Genomic DNA, 18,361 nt, shown 5'->3' on the forward strand with positions numbered 1-18,361 from the left:
TGAGAGTTTTGTATCTTGAAATGTGATTTAAATTGCATTATTTGCACTAAATTCTATTTGTGAACCGAAACTTAGCTGATTGATCAAGATTTGATCCCGCAAACTGAAGCCCTTGGAGAGTGTCTTATATTATTTTATTTTTACATTAGTATTCCTAAGATCATAGTAAATGGAAAATCCATTCAACATGATGCTACAAATAGGTGTGAGTGTTTGAGAGCATGTTTTGGGAAAAATATTAAAATCATATAGAGGTTTGGACATTGGACCGAACTTTGCTAAGAATTTTCATATTTTTTAATTTTATTCAATTAAATAGGAAAAAAGTTTTTGAAGCTGGGAACATGGCCCCAATGTTAGTGCCTTAGTCAACGAGGGAGCGTATGGAAACATCAATCAAGATGTAGCTCCTCTTTAGTGGCTGGAGAGGCCGAAAATGAGGTCTTTGTGGTCATATTGTTCCTGGCACCCACTGCGACACATAGTTGGGGTTCTTCCCATGATCGAGACCCTCATTGGTCTCTCCAATTCCAGCCATTGGAGAGAAGCCTGACGCCATCGCTCAGGAGATATGGCGGTCTGTCTATGTAGAGGCATGCTAAATAAAAAACCCTTGTCCAATTAAATATTTAAATGTTACAATATTTTCTCAAAAAAAAAAAAAAAGCAGAATCGCATTCTTGCAACCTTTATACATACCATGAACGTTGTCAACCGTCGATCTGGGCACATAAAATATGAACCGCTAAATTTTACCGATTTAATGTTGGTTGAAAAATAAAAAAGAGAACGGGTTGGGACTTTGGGTCTCCAAACCCACGCGAAATCCGTGAGTTACCATGGATGGTAAAGACTTCTACCATTGAAAAAGTTCCATTGCTTTAGACGGCTTCTTCGTGACACAAGAGAGAGAGAGAGAGAGAGAGAGAGAGAGAGAGAGAGAGAGAGCGCTCTCCCAAACGGAAGTTAGGGTAGATGGGGCAAGACAATAGCTTGACAACCACATAATCACGCCCTAGTTTCTCTAGGGGCTGCAGAGTCGGTTTTGAAAGAAGGTGAATCTCTGCACTCTCTCACCCTCTATGAACTCTTCATCCTCTGAGTATGTCTAATTTTTCTGGGGTGTTTTTTTTGTTCATGGATGGTTGTTTCAGGTTTGACAAATCCTCTTAGCAGAAAGTCGCTGGACTTTGCGCACATTACTAGTAGGGGCTGCGGATTTTGGAACTTACAACCGAAGGTGAATCTCTGCAGTCTCTCTCAACTCTTCTTCTTCCTCACCTTCTCTGTGCCATTCTCTGCTATCTCAGAGTTTGGTTCATTTTATTTATTTTTATTTTTTCTCAAAATCCCTAAACCATGGAAGGTGAAAATCGCATGATCTGGTGTTGTTTTGTTTGTTTATGGAAGGAAGTGGTTGCTTTGTCTGTCCTCAAGGAATTTGTGAATCATATTTTGGGTATTAACATATTAGGCAGATTTTCTGTTACTAGTCTTTACCTATTGACTCTCTTTTTGTTATGAAATGATTCATTCAGTATTTGGTTTAATCAAATTATGCAATGAAAAGGTTGTTGCCAATGTAGAGGATTGCAGTGTGTCAACAGTTCCGGATTTGTAACTAAGAGGTTGCTTGAATGAACAACAGTATGTGACTTAATATTGGATCTTTCTACCAAATATCACTTTTATGATTGGTAAAGGACACTGGGATTTTTTTTAACTTGTCTACTGCTGTCCAATTTGCTTCTCTGCATTTTATTCAAAATAGACCAAGTAAACATCACCCAAATTGATCTTGGATTAGTCTTACATTTTTTTTCTTCCATAGACACCATAATTCCAGCAGTAGTACTGATGTACCTTTCTCCTTAAAAATTTCTCATTATTACAAAGAGCTACCCACTGCCAATACCTAGATAGTTTCTTCATATTTTCTTGAAAACTTTAATCCAAAACAAAGTGAGAAAATGAACATGATATGTTTGGTGAGAAAACAGTTAAGAAATAGGATACATATACATACAAAAAAAGCACATGCATTCACCATCCAAAGTGACGGCTTAGGTGCTCTGACAGTTAAGTGTTGTGAAGGCCAAGATTTGGACCCACCCCACGGTATCTTAGGTATAGGTGTTAACTTTGTGATGTTGTTATAATTCTATGTGCATGACCTGAAGCCTCTACGGTCTTCCCGAGGTTCTGTTACTGCTCAAAATCCTGCAGCCATTCCTTGTTGAATTGTTTGTTGACCAACAATTCAGCCACTAGTTCTTTTTTTCTCTCATCATTAGGCATGGGTAACTCCTATTCCCCTACCATGAGTCTTATATGTTGATAGGTCTATGAGGTTTATAATGCTTATAAGCTTAGGTGTCATTGGTTTTATCTAGAACATTACAAAATTAGAACTTGTGGCTGAATTGTTGCATTATCTATTCAACCCTATAGAATAGAAAGTTTCCATAATAGGATTAAGAGTGCTATGACCATGCAAAGTAGAAATTAAAAGTAGGCTTCTCTTTTCTGCCTATTTTGTATATTTGTTGAACAATGGATGTTCTTTATGGAAGTAAGCCTAATCTTATTTAAAATATAACCATTTTAATGAAAAGTAAGGATAAAACTGATTGGTCCAAGACCGGTTCGGATCTATACCGTATCGATATTGGTGCCCGATTCCCAGGAACTAAAATCTTGTGGATTCACCATGATCCTCAGCATGAGGTACACTTCGGGAGTTCGTGGTATAGGTCGTTTGTAATAACAGTGAATTGTAACTGAATATATTGAAGGGTATGTGGGAAAACTAATAGCTTAGGTGCTTGAATAACAATGACCTGGTTACACTTACTATCGTAGACAAACTTATTAATTATTGCTAGAAGAAAGTGTGGAAAATTTCTAAAACTCTAATGCATTGGGATTTATAAGTGGTAACTGATAAGTATGTAAAGCACCCGGCTGTGTGCAATGAGTTGCTGACTTACACTTGTTTTCATTTTCATCCAAAGTTCTTAAAATTTTTAAATAAATGAAATTTATACCCAATGAAGTCAACTAATTTCAAAAGTTTCATATAATCAACAGCTTGAATTTTAATAATTAATAACGCACCTTGGATTTTTGGTGGTATATTTGTTGAAGAGAATGCAAATAGGATTTTTTTTTTTTGGGGTTAAAAAAAAAATTAAATCCATGTGATTTTACACAAATCAGTCATCTGATATTCACTAGATTTGCTTCTAGTAAGGATGAATGTATTGTTGAGAGTTTTGTGTTGCGAAATGTGATCCAAATTGCCTTGCACCAAATTCTCTTTGTGCATCCAAATTTAGCTGATTGTTCATTGGAGATGTCCTATTTTTTGTTTAATTTTTTATCATGTTTTTCGAAGATCGTAATGAATGGTTAATCCATTTAATGTGGTGCTACAAATAGGTGTGACCATTTGAATGTTGAGAGGATATTTTTGGGAAAATATTAAAACCATATAGAGGTTTGGCCTGAATTTTGCTAAGAGCTTAATGTTTTTAATTTTATGCAATTAAATAGGAGATGTTTTCTAGTAGGATGGTGGCTCCAATGCCAGTGCCTTAGCCCATGAGAGGGTGTATAGGGGCATCAATTAGGATGTCGCTTCTCTCTAGTGGCTGGATAGGCTGCCAGTGAGGTCCATGTAATAGGATGAATCCTGGTACATGCCACAGCACATAGCTGGGGTCCTTCCGATGGTTGGGACCCTTAATGGCCTCTCCAACTCTGGCCGTTGGAGAGGAGCCTGAGGCCATCGACCAGGAGTTGTGTGTCCAAGCCTTCCTAACCATTGGATGAGTCGTTCGAGAAGCATTTGTGTTGGAGTGCATCCCAATCCCATGCTCCTAAATAGATAACACTTGTCCAATTAAATATTAAAAGGTTACATCTTATAAAAAGAGAAAAATGGCAACACCACATTGTTGCAACCCTTATTCCCACCATGAACATTGTGAACCGTTGACCTTGTGCAAGCTGGGTGGTCAACCCATATCTTTGGCCCAGAATAAGAGTTATGATGGTTTGGTTCCCTTGTCCAGGGAGATTTCCAGGGTGTTTCCAAAGTCAACTGGATATGGGTTGTGAAAACCACGAAGGACTGGTTAATGGCTTTGGTTTTAGGCTAAGTATTAGGGTTTGAGGTTTTGAGTCTGCAAGTGTCGAGAAGAACATAGTTAGAAGACTGTATCAGAATTTCTGCACAACAGCCAGGAGACTCGAATAGGAGACCTCTTGGTAATTGGGTTATTTTTCGTTTTCACTTTTGAAATCAATAGAAGCAAATCGTTTAAGAAAGAGATAGATAACCCATATTTTTCTACAATGCCCTTTTTTTTTTTTTAATTGGGAGAAGTTATTGCATTTTGTATCGACGCATAAGGGGGGGTTGGTCCCTCATTCTCCAAGGAATATTTGACAGTTCAGTTTGTCCCCCAAACTAAGCGTTGGTGGTAGATGGTTTGGAATCTGGAGAATGGTGGAGTATGAAAAACTGTTCACTAGTTAACCTAATAATTGTTTTCGATTTGGTATGGAACCATTTGTGATTGTTTAACCGAAACTATTGTAACCTTAGACTCTAGTTACCAGATATAATAATCTTTGGTTTTTGTGGAACTGATTATTAATCTTTTCAGTTTTGTTTTGAGTCCATTTCTTTGGTGCTTAATATACATAAAGATAACAGGCATATGTAGTATTAAATGATAGTTTTCCAATTGGAAAATGTTGTAGTAATTAGAAACTGTTCTAGTTGTTATTAGTAGTCTAGTAATCATGTTCTAATTGTAACCTTGTCTGGGGCGTCCCTTTGGTGAGGCTAGTGATTGATGGAATTAAATCTTTTGGATCCTTGCCCCAATGCAAGCAACTTATAGTCAAGGGATTTTGCCTGGTAAAAAATTCACTATATACATTAGCGTGATCATTTGCAATTTCTTTTTTAAACTTTTCCATTTCACTTTTCCTGTTTAGTTTCGATTGGCAGGATGCCTTTTCAATAAGAGTTCAATTATTATGTAAAACAAAGGGATATTTTGGTCCTTTACTTCATAAACAATAAATTGGACTTACTAAAGTAAAAGGTATTCATGACATTTTTTTTTGTCTATATAATCATAAGGTGTTTCCAAGCTACTGTATATCTGCCATGTGTAACAACTGTTAGACTTTTCCAAGTGGTTAGAAGAAAAATGTTGTAGTAATTGGTAGATGTTATATTTGTTATCTGAAGTCTGGTAATCCTCTCTCATTTTCTAAATGTTTGTGTCTGATTGTGTGTATAACATGTTTTCTGGTTATATTATATAGAAAAGGAATACATTTTTTATATGGAATATTTTTCCATATTGAAAGGTATAAGAATATTGATACCTAGAATGACTTCTTGTTTTGCCAAAAAATCTATATATATATTTATTTATTTATTTTCATTTGTTAGGAGATCATCTTTAAAGTGCATTTCACCAAGAATATTGTGAAAGATGACACAAGAGAAGATGCCATCAGTTGAGCCACATAAAGATATAAAGATATGGAGGAAAGTCACCAGCGAGATCAGCGATTTACCAGATTCGATGGGGTTAGTATCTTCATATGATTATTTTCTATTTTTTCTAATGAAATTACTCTCTAACCCTCCATCATTTGGATCCACCAATGCATTTCTATGTGTACATAGGAAGGGATATGCTCCACTAGGCATAGTGGAGTATAGTTCCTCATCCCCAATTATTTATTTGGTTATATATATTCATTTTCAATATGTTTATAGAAGGAACCCAGTTCTATTTTATTTCTAGTGCTGAAATGCAGTGCAAAAGTGTGTTTCACATCTATTCAATTTATTGAGAACGTAGATGAAGAGAACAAATTTTTTTAGGTATACCCAACCAGGTTGTACTCTATGGTCTTTATACCTAATTGTGCAATGTGGGAGGGTGTTTTGGTAATTCTGATAGCTAAATATCTAGGAAAGATCAGAATCATCTATGCATCAGATTTTGGACTGAACTTGAATCATATACAGTTCCATGTATTGATGGTATGTTTCTTGTATTTTCTATTGTCCATGTTTTGACATGGAACCTCCTATAGTATCAAAAATTTTCAAATCTCTATTTTTCCATTTGTCCAGATCCATTTGAGCTGAAATTTGAATTGTGGTCAGGGACCTTGGGATCTACTTGGCTTACAAATTTCAGCCTCATCTAACCCACCACATGTATTCTGAAATCAGGTCATCCAGCTCGAGGATCAACCTGTTAGATTGAGATCAATCAACTTCCTAGTAGGATCACCCACCTAACTCGACCATGTTGACTCGGTTTTCCTGTTCATGCTTTAGCTTCACTTCTCCCTTCAATTCCCATCGAAGCAGCGATATGGCTGGGCTCTGCCCTGCAACTCCAAGTTTCAAAGATCAAACTAAAACCTAATTTTTTGCCCTGTAACTCGATCTTTCAAGGTCAAACTACAACGACGACGTGTAACTGAATTTTCTGGTCGATTTCAGTTTCTTGCATAATGCTCAACAACAACTCATCCTTATCCCAACTAATTGGGGTTGGCTAGATTCCTAGTCACAATCGTACTCTAAAATTCTTTGTTTTATAAATTGATTTTCCAGGTTTTATTTTATAACTTTGTTATGGTTACTGTTTGAATTATGAAATTTTTATGATCTGTTCCTAGTTTCTCGTTTCCTTGTTCCACTAGCCAACTTAATTATCTTGACAAGCGGCCATTGGATTATTTTTAAATTTTGTTATTAGATTCTGTTGTCTGATTAGGGTATTCAACCAGAAGATTGGCCACCTTAAACTTGCTTTACTTATATTTAAACAAGTCTCTGTTTGCTGGTTCCTGGGTTACTAATGGATTTCTGAGTTCCTAATTCTTAAGTGATTCAGAAACCCAGTACTAGCGTGCATATAAGAAATAAACTAACCAATATTATTGGTTCTGGCCTGGCCTGGCCTGGCCTGGCCTGGCCTGCATCCTCCTGCGAGCACTTCAAGAAATGCCTCTGATTTGCATCATGTATAAACCAATATAATATGTTTTATACCATGTCAGTTTAGGGTTTGTGATTTATAGAGGCAAGATGAAATCAACAAAAGGAAATGAAGTAATTTTATTTTTACAGGAGAAGTTTAGAAAGGTTGGGACACTAAGTCGTTACCTATGTGACCACATGCTGAATGATTTATTCGGATGTATAGTCTTTCTATTTTTGTGTTCTTTATTTACTCAAATGACTGAATGTTGGCAAGTTATTACTCAATGTAGGCATCATAGTCTTTCTTGGATGGATTTAATTTCAAAATTAAACAAGACATGGTTAAGAACTTAGTATCTAAATTTACCTATAATATATTTTGTGAGTTTACTTGATGAGCTGTGACTTAATCTGGGGTGAATTTTGTGTTTTATGTTTTAAATTAGAAAGTTTAGACAAATTTCTCTTTTTCTGTTTGTAGAATTTGAACTACAATATTTGTTACACAATCCACATCTTTTAGTTTTTGAGCTACGACAGTCGAGAAGCCAATGTATTTTACATGTACATTGGCTGTTTTGGTGTTAAATAAGTTTTATATTTTTGATATTAGTTTAGTATAGACGCAAATACCTCACCCACAACCGGTCCAAAGGGGAAGGATCGTTCCTATATCTATGGTGTAGGAAAATCAAGACCGGGATAGTAGACCCGAAGCTACGGAGCTCTGGTGCAGGTCTTTTAGCGAAATGGAATTGCCTTACTTATTTTTGTTCCTTCTTATTTATTCTTTGAATTTTTTAATTGTTTTATATAGTGTGCCCGGCACAAATCAGCATGTTTTTGTGTTTACTTCCCATAGCTCTTCCATTGCCTGGCTGAGGCAGATTAGGAGACCCAGTATAAGTATAGTAGCATAGCAAAGAAACGCTCATCGTCATTATTATGTTTCCTTGCGGTAATTGTGTACTCTTAGGAGAACAGATAATTGCATTTTTATGCACTAGTACATTGGAGAATTCTTAATTGTTTAATAGGAAAGAGAGAATTTATTACATTTGTCACTACCTCTTCATGAGGGAGGGAGGGAGTAGTTCGAAATAGGAAGCAAATTGGAAGCTTGTCTTTTGAAAAGGGTAGATGTGGTTAAGAGATTAATAAAAATCTATAACATTGGGGGCAATTCTGTCCAATGAAAAAATACACCCAAGAAAGTCATGAGGTCTTCCATCTTGCAGCTGCTGGCCTGCCCCTCTTGGCTAGGCTTGCTTCTTTGGTCTCTTTGTTTGCTCTTCTCTTTGGCTCTTGGGCATGCATATTCTTCTCTTCTTCCTAACATAATGCTTGTTCATCCACAAAAAAAAAAAAAAGGAAAAAAAGAAAACAAAATCAGATGGTCGGAACACACTAAAATTCACTAAATTCACTTCGAGTTTAACAAATCAATGATTGAACATCTGCTGAAATTTAGCTCTTGATCTGCAGGTTGGATCAACAAGAATGGGGTATTCCTGGAAGTAGGAGGATAGGGTAGAGGGGTCGAACAGTAATTTCACCACTCAAACAGAATTCCAGAATGGTGGAATATGTAGAGTAATTGATTCTGATTATCTACTATGAATCTCAGAAATATCAGATTAGAGAAACCAGAAAATCGAATCGGTATTTGAAAGGACAAAATTACATTTAAGAGACGGGTAGAATAGGGATTTCAGTATGTCTCCTGAATCCTGATCTGCAGGTCAGATCTGATGGAGATTCTAATATAATCTCTCTAGAACATTGAAGAACTTATTCCCAAAATCGGTTTTCTAATGGCTGGATTCTTCTAATAAGAATTCATGCAAAAAAAAAGCTTGCATATGAACTTCAACTAGAAAATTTACTAGAAGATGAATTGCAGAAAAGTAACCAGAACTTAAACTTGTTAATGGAGAGGAAGAAGGATGGAAGAATAGTATAGAGCACAGATGTCACAGCATCTCTTAGGCGCAGTCTAGGCGTCCAGGCTCTTTCTTGGGTTTAAGGTGAGATCACGCCTTTTTGACACATCATGAGTTTATGTTTATATATTTAATTTTTTTTGTTTGAATAATATGCTTATATTATATCCTTTGCTTTGTTTATATGTTGGTTTCCATATTAGTCCCATGCTAGCAAAAATTTATCATGTTTCATTGATATGACTTCATCTTGCATATAACCATAATTATATGAAATTATCATTGTTATGTTACATGTCATTAATGCACTCTTAGGGCGCCTAGGCGGACTCCTCGTCCCCTAAGCTCCCTTCCAACGCCTTGGGTCCCCTAGTTGTCTTGGCAACTATACTATAGAGAAAGAAGACCACCCGTGCATCACACGACAAGGTGTTTTGGATGGATTAAACCCCAATCAACCTTGATCGAATACAAGGGAGTTTTTACCGATAGAGAAGGAGCAACAATAGCTATTTCATTAATCAAAATTCGTGTACAATGCTAGGCCTTCTTACAAATCCCAACATTAAAAATTGTAGGCCTAATTCAATCCTTACCTAAAACACTTAATAACAAGTAAAATAAAGATAAATAAATAATTTCATATGCCTAGACTCTACCTATATTATATGCCCATTAAGTTGGCCCATTACAAAGAAAATTCATTGGACGAAAGTCCCAACATGTATAAAACCCAATCCAAGTCTTATTCTTAATAAAACATTCTAATTTTGGTTATGTATTCATCACCTCTCTTGAGATCTGCATTACACCTGGCTATAGGTAGTGAAAGCTAGCAAGGGGCTTATCAGTGTCTGGTTCTAGGCAAGGTATCTAGGTTGGTGTTTGGAGTCCAATAGTGGCAAGAAGAACTTTGTTTGAAGTTTGTAGCGTGATACCAATACAACTAAGAGAACCCACTCATAGATACCTTAATGTAAGATTGGTCCACAAGTGATCCAATCTCAGGCGAGATCTGAAATTCTAGTTGAATAGAGAAGATGTCCTCCAATAGGCTTGGTTCTAACTCTCAAACACTCTCTCACAACAAACAAATCAAAGGCAAATAAGAATAGAAAGAGAATTCGATGGAGGGAATTTGAGGTCTGAATAGGGTATTTGACCAAAAGACTGGCCACATCAAACTTGTTTTACTTTATTTAAATAATTCTCTGTTCGCTGGATTCTAATTTTCTTTGCAGTTATGGTTTTTTGTGTTATTTCTGAATTCCTAACTCTGAGGTGATTTAGAAACCCAATACTAGTGTGCCTATAAGAAATTAACTAGCAAATATTATTGTTTTAGCAACTTATTTTGATAAAAATGTGATATAATTTTCAGGCTTTTCCTCAGTATACATCAGAGACAAACTGGGGTGATGCAGATAAGTCACTTGGGCTTATTTTATTGCAAATAAGCCTTGGGGTGTGTTATATATGTGTTGGGCCTTTGATCCCATGGGTTTTCTTTGAAATGTGCCACTTTAATTGGGTTTAAAATATGAGTAGAAGGTAGAAAAACGGGATTTAATTCATTAGTTTAGTTGCTATTTAATTCAATAATTGGTCGGTTCTAAAGTCCTATATGGACTATTAGTTAGTTAGTCCTACTCCATGTTGAAGTCATAAAGTCAAGTCCTAGTCCTATTTTGAATTCCTAGTTGTAGTAAGAGTGTCTAGTTCTATTGAAAAACTAGCTCCTAATTGTAGGAGTGTCTAGTCCTTATAATGGGATTTTTGAACGAATAAATTATTGAGTGATTACTCTTTAGCTAAAAAAACTGTTATTAAGAGGTGAGATGCCTAAACCTTTGAGGGGTGTGATACCTAAAACTTGAGAGGTGAGATATCCATTCCTTTATTTTCTTTCACCCTTCTCAACCCTCCATTGATTCTTCTTTTTCTATTTTTATTTTCTGTTTATTGTTATTAGAAGTTCAGACCTGTTAAGGCGTACAAAATCAGAATCAGTGAGCCAAAGTGTTCTTGTTCTTGTTCTTGAAGCCAGTTGACTCTCATTGTTGCCCAAGTTTGAGATATGATCTGCAGATCCTTTGGAGGACTGATTTTATACTCTAAGAAGATCAATCGATCCTCTCTTGAAGGTCATCTGAAGAAGACAAGTTACTGTTCCTGCAGAATTCTTCACATCCTCTCTCCTAGGTCTGAAAATCAAGAAATCGCATAACTCCATAACCAGCCGTCAGAAGCCCTTCATATTTGGGGGTTTTTATACTCTCCCTAAGGACTATCTACACTCAAAAGTGCAGCTCAATCAGACTCCCACAGACCTGGCCGCACCTTTATCTCTCCAGCTCTATAGAAGGTCTTTCTTTTTCCTATCGGGTTGGGTTTTGGGCTGGTTTTGTTCCTATATGGGTAATGTATCCTTGGGGGTTTATTTGATGGTATTGTTTCTTGCTCCTATTTGTATTGTTTGGGGTTATAAACTGCGGAGTTAGTTACTTGTAATTTATTCCTGCATTATGGGGGTAGTGCTAAAGAGAAGGAAACATAGTTTTTAAGTCGGTAAGGCGACGGAGGCGTTTGAGGGTTTTTCAGAGCGCCTTAGCGATAAGGCAGGCATAAAGCGTCGCCTTATTGACTAAAGCGTTTATGTATAATTTTTTTATAAAACCAATCTATTTGGTTCAAATCCTAGTTGAATCCTATTACTCATATGTTAAATAAATATTAAATGTTCATATTCATACCAATGTAAGATATTCATCAAGAAAACAAATCAATAAAATGAATAAACTAAGGGCCCGTTTGATAACGTTTCAAGAAACGCGTTTCTGCCGTTTCTGTTTCCAGAAGCAGCAGAAGCGGAGTAAAAAGCGTTTGATAAAACTGTTTCGTTTTACTTATTTTCAGAAATAGAAATAGAAATTTTTACTTATTTATGGTTCAAGAAACGACTCAGGCGAAACAAGTTCAACTTGTTTCGCTCTGGAAACGACTTGTGGCCATTTTTTCATTGGTTACTATCGACTTCTAAAAACATGACTTATCAAACACCTTTAATTCCGTTTCTGTTTCTGTCGTTTCTTGAAACAGAAACGGCAGAAATGTTATCAAACGGGCCCTAAGTTCATCATAACATATTAACATATAATATAAATACAAAATTATGAAACAAAATTATAAATATAAAGAAAAGAAGACATAAAAAATACAAGCATTTATTGTATTTAATTCTATGATGCCAAAATGAGTGCGTAAGTCCTAAGGTCATCCACTATATTTCTACTCCTGTCAAAGAAGAATGGAGTTCACCGTTACCGGAGCAAAATGGTGGCCTGGATCAATGGTTCTTCCTTGTACCTTGATTCCTTCTCAAATCCCTTTCTCAAAACCCTTGACAAAATCCAAACCCTGTTTGTGAATCGTGTTTTTGTTTTGTTTGTTTTGGTTATTTTTGATGGAGTAAAGCTGATCCCATACATCTCAAGTGTTAACAAAACCATACACCTACCAATAAAAAATATATATTTGGAATCTTCATCAAGTAACTTTAAAATGTGTTAAAAAAAAAAAAACCTATAAGGCGCCACTTCACAAAAGGCGGAGCACTGCCTTATCATCTCTAGACCGCATCAGCGCCAAGGCGTCGCCTTACCAGCGCCTTAAAAACTATGGAAGGAAAACAACATTTTCCAACTTGGGATCGCCAGTGGGTTCTTTGTGACCAATCTGGAAACTCATTTTGCTGGAAAATTTAGTAAATTCCACTTCAAGTGGTAATTTCCACTCAACATCGCTTTCATCCCTTCCCTTATATTTCTTTGTACACCACTAGCACTTGATGGGACACCGGAAAGACTAGTAAGGTGCAGGAATTTTGAAGAAGCAGGAAAGATTTTAAGGAAAATGAAGGGATCCGAGAATATAGATGATGAATTAGAGGAAATTATTAAAGCTTGTGAAACTGAAAGATTAGAGGAAAACTTGTGGAAGGAATTGTACAAATCTGAGAATCTTCCTTCAGTGATCACCTCCATCACTAGCCAAGTATGTCAACAGCTAGCGGGAGTTGACATTGTGATGTTCTATGCACCCCTAATCTTCCAGGCCCTTCACTTGGACACGAGGCCTCATTCTCATTAGTACTCATTGGAGTTGCAGCTGTAGTGAGTACACTTTTTTCTATATTCTTGGTAAGCATATTGGGCAGGAGGAAAGTGATGTTGGGACCTTGCACATTGATGCTACTAGTTGAGGTAACATTATTCTCTTTTTACTAAACATTGTTTGCTTAGCATATTAATTACACATTATCACTATGAACTTTTTTACATTTTTACTTTTTTATGCATGGTTTTCATATAGTGTAGGTTAGAAGAAGATTCATGGGATATCAGAGCTACATATACTGGATAATCTAGGATCCCCATAAACGTACATAATCCCTTAAGTACATACGATGGCCTGCTAGTGTGTGAACTTACTCAGATAGCATTAGGCCGAACCGAACTAACTTTGTGAAATACAATGGTAAAATAGCAAGGCATGTGTTTCAGATTATCTATGGAAAAGAAAGTTTGAAAGGTGGATTTACTATTAATCATGAAACAGTAAGGAATACTAGGTAATTTGATGCGAAACTAGGGTTGGAGTTGAAATATGACCAGTAAGGAAGGAAAAGGGAAATTGAGAACTAGAATAAGAGTTATGATGGTTTGGTTCCTATGTCCAGGGAGATTTCCAAGGTTTATCCAAAGTCAATGGGCTATGGGTAGTGAAAAGCACAAAGGGCTGGTCAATGGCTTTGGATCTAGGCTAGGTATTAAGAATTGAGGTTTGGAGTCTTAAAGTGTCAAGAAGAACATAGTTATAAGATTTTATCAGAATTTCTGTACAGTAGAGAGAGAGAGTGACGGAACTAGCAGAAAAATAAAAGATGATAAAGAAGAAGAACAGTGTAGAGAAGCACTCCAGTTTATGTCCTTGGAAATCATACCTTGAAATTATGCCATTACATTTTCTAATTCAAAAATAGCAAGTACGCTTATTGGTTATTTGCATCATGAGCCAAGCGTTTCAACAATTAGCAGGGGTTAACGTGGTGACATTTTCTGCGCCCCTGCTATTTAAAGCTCTGAGGATCAGGAAGCAAGACTCATTGCCCATAGTATTTATTAGAATTATAAGCATATTGGGTCTTGTATCTCCTAGCTATTGGTTAGCAATGTATCTCCTTGCTATTGGTTAGCAAGTTCGGTAGGAAGATAGTGCTGCTTGGATCTTGTTTTGTCATGTTCTCCGTCGAGGTATATTTCTTTCCATCAAATATATTAACTTATTATTCTTGTTGAATTACTCTATGTTTCTACTTTCTAATGCATGATTTTTATATAGTGTAGGAAAGAAGAACGATCGTTAGGATATCCATGAGTTTTATATTTATTGATCGAGGGTAGAGAAAATAGAATTATTATAGCACAATCTGGTAAAATAGTAAAAATAAAACAAAACAGAATCTAATGATCGGATAAATCTGAAATTTGGGTCATGTAATGCACTCACTAGGATGAACAATCCCACCGAAAATCAGATAAATCCAAGGTTAGGATCTACTGTAACAACACTTAACAAAATTAGAAAATTAGCTAATAACCAAAGCAGAAGGTAACAGAGAAAAAACTCCCAATCGACAAGTATGAAAACCATCAGCTTTTAAACACCAGGATTACTAAATGCTAACATTAAGGAACAACATACCAGAAATCAGTACATCGAAACTACTCAAACTAACAAGTTACTTTTTGCAGCCAGAATTTAGTAAGTAGATAGAACACTGTCAACAGGAGTATAAACAGAGAATGTCAGTATAATATGAAGAGGACACACACCAGCAGTACCAACAGAACAGAAAACTCGGATCTGCATAACCAAGATTGATTGACAGAAGTAGAACCTGCAATGAGGGTTAGTCAAACTGATATGGTAACAGGATATTAAACCAAGAAAAAACTCAAAGAAACATTACAATATTGTATAGCCATATCGTGATTTCATGAGCTATGATGAAATAGTTGTCCATAAGGCATAAGCCAATCATAAAAGTATCTTGACATCCTTTCCTACCAACATATTTCAGTTTTCTGGACCCATTTAACTTTATGTAATCTGAAAACCTATATCATCAAACTGTGGCTGAAAATGACTCTTTAGCACCACTTTGAGCTTTCCATTTTTGCTATAAATACAGGCTAACGCACCCAAAAAGCACAATTTAACCAATTGAGTGTGGCATTACACATATCTGACCACATCCAACCCAGGCTATACAACAGCCAGAAACAACTGAGTTCGGCACTTCACATTTCTGACCACATCCAACCCAGGATATACAACAACCAGAAACAACCAGACTACTAGATACAATCAGATCACACAGCATAATTTGTACTTAATTAGGTAAGTCAACATGAGTTATTTATTACATGGATTTTTTGAAAGAGTAAAGAGTTCATAAACAACTAACAGCATATCAATGCAGAATCAATTTGGCAGAGAACAACCAATTTTGGAATAAATTAGATCAGTCGCACGAGAAAAATGTGATGGCATATGACAACATTATCGTGGAGCATAAAGTAGAAAACAAATATATATACATCATTCACACCAAAACTTGGAAATAATAGAACAAGTATGGCAGCTTACCTGATTTCTGACCTCAGAAAACACATAAAATCAATCATTCATGCACGGTACTTTCTTCTCACAGATGAAATTTACCTAGGCCAACAACGATTGTGGTTAGTGCATTTCACATACCAGAAAAGCAGAAACAAAGGGATTGTTTTATCACATCCCTAAATATGTAATGGCGGAGAGGAAAGAGAAGAGGGAGTGCTAGAGCCTTTGTAACTTGTTTGAGTTTTAAAGAAGGAAATAATAAAAAAATATGAAAAATGCAAATAGATATCAATTAAGTCAGGAAAAATAATTTATTTCCATTTCCTATTTCATGGGATTCCCGATGTCTGATATCCCTTGTCATTTGTTCGTATAGGGCAATTAGCCCTATGCCCAGGATCCCATGTCACATGTTTGTAACAGTAAGCGACCTGTGAGAGCAAGGCCCATGAGCATAGAAGATAAAGCAAGAAGAAAAGAGTTTGGAATTAACATCCGCCTGACTCCCCCTCATGTTATCCCTAACACATTAAATGGCAAGTTAACCCAAGCTTATTTGAACCACTGGTAGTAGCATGCAGTTGACCCCACTTATGTTATACCTAACACATTAAACAGTAAGTTTATCCCAAGCCTATTTGAACCACTAAACTGTAACCAAATATATTTAACAGCAACGAGTTAAGAGTTAGTTTCTTTGTTAGTTCACCTTAATAAAAATGATTGTCAACATCAGGTTCTTTTAAAATAACATATAGTATGAGACTATTAAGATTGTGTTAGTTTGACCTCTTATTTTGTTTGTTAAAACTCTTATGTACTGTTTAAGGCAGGTTTAAATTAGGCAGGATTTATGTCTTAAACCTTCCAATCTACCTTGTTTAAGGCCTACTATTGGTCAAACTAGTGCAATATGGAATCATATCTTTGCATCCTAATGCAAGCAACTTACAAGTCTAAGAGATCTCGCCTGATGGAAACTTTAGTGTGTATATTAGGTGATCATATTTCACACTCAATTTTTGACATTTCCCTCCCACTTTTACTATTTAGAGGCAATTGACAGTCGGTTATAAACTAAAAAAAAAAGGATATTTTGATCCTTTCTTTCATCAAAATAAAATTGAAGTAAAATTAAAGGTATTCCAGTCTATTTTTCGTCTATGAGATCATAAGACAGTTTCCAAACTACACATTTTACATATTTACCAATTGTTACACTATGCTAAATGGTTCAGAATGCATTATAGAGATAACTTTGAAAGAAAAATTATTTGTTCCATAGCACATTATTCCCCCCCCCCCCCCCCCCCAAAAAAAAAAAAAATCTGATATACAAATTTCATCACATTATTGATTTTATTTACAAAATTTAGGTTGCAATTGGAGCTTTATTGCACGACTTACAACCCATACAATATCTCGACTCTTGGATAAGAAATTCAAAGAAGCGCTTCCAAACCTCTTCTGGATCCTACAACTGGTTAAACGAAGCATTCCCTCGAAAATCCAAGATGTTGGGATTCGTGATTAGTGGATGTTTTAACATGCTAATGATTGGAGTGATGACACATCTATCAGTATCTAAGATGTGCCATTCTCGAGTACTGATATTCTTCAATAGGGGAGTTGTCTTATTAGTGGGATTATTTATATTATTTTTCATTCCAATGACGGAGAGCCTACCAGAGAACCAGCTAGTGGAGAACATATGGAGAAAACACTGGTTTTGAGGAAGATTGGTATTTGATACCAATTAGAGGTTAGACAGAAATCTCCTTCTTACTTTCTTATTCTGAATTTCTTTTCCATTGAAATTGAACTAATCTATTGTGTGCTGCGGCATGTAGGGGGCAGGCAATTTGATTGAAAGAAACCATGATTTGCATTTCTATTCTGTACAAATGGATCAAGAGTTTTAAGAACATTGAAAGAAACTTTACCAGAGAACCAACTAGTAGAGAACATATGGAGAAAACACTGGTTTTGGAGAAGATTGATATTTGATACCAATTAGAGGTGAGATAGAAATCTCCCTAGTACTTTCTTATCCTGAATTTCTTTGAATTTAATAAGTTAAATATGGAACTTAATTGAGAAAGTTATCTTTTACTTTCTTTTATTTTTTTTAGGGAGGGGTGGGGTTAATTTGAGACTTTTCTTTTCTTTTTGTGGTAAAACTTGGCATTGACATATAGGGCCGGCCATGAAATAATTATTTTGATATATCTATATCTTGTTCCCATGAGAAAGCGAATGATTGAATCTCCCAGCCAGATTTGATGGAGAAAACGTATAATTTAAGGAAGAGGTTCTCTGAGCAAGCAGTGTAGAGGATTACACCAATGAATAAAGAAGTAGTATGGTTTTTCAACCCAAAAAAAAAAAATGGTACTGATCTTAAATCTTATAGATAAGGTGTCCTCCCTCACTTATTTGCCAAGTTTCAATTCACCAATACTTTAAATTACTGTCCCAAAATTAACATCTGACTATACAATGTGCAATACATATCTGTTATTGACTTTAATATTATTTTCTTTTTAGTCAACTTCTGTTCGGAAAAAAAAAATGGTCTGCGTCCTATTCCTCAACATTTTAGGTTTTCCAATCACCATTTCATGTGGCAGAATCGTGTCCATGGTTGTTCCGCAAGACTTAAATTTTTTTTTTTTAATTTAAAGGGGAAAGAAAA

General features: G+C 35.8%; 1 long non-coding RNA gene across 2 annotated transcripts in view; it reads left to right on the forward strand.

Moving 5' to 3' along the window:
- Positions 1–904: 904 nt before the first annotated feature.
- The window catches only part of LOC122074542, a 19,108-nt gene continuing 1,651 nt past the window's right edge, over positions 905–18,361 (forward strand). For both annotated transcript variants that reach the window (XR_006138992.1, XR_006138991.1), the window contains exons 1-5: positions 905–1,055; positions 1,155–1,240; positions 5,477–5,617; positions 17,043–17,428; positions 17,517–17,685. This is a non-coding gene — a long non-coding RNA (uncharacterized LOC122074542). The remainder of the gene's footprint in view (positions 1,056–1,154; positions 1,241–5,476; positions 5,618–17,042; positions 17,429–17,516; positions 17,686–18,361) is intronic.

Source organism: Macadamia integrifolia, chromosome 3 (assembly GCF_013358625.1).
Source record: "Macadamia integrifolia cultivar HAES 741 chromosome 3, SCU_Mint_v3, whole genome shotgun sequence".
NCBI lineage: Eukaryota > Viridiplantae > Streptophyta > Magnoliopsida > Proteales > Proteaceae > Macadamia > Macadamia integrifolia.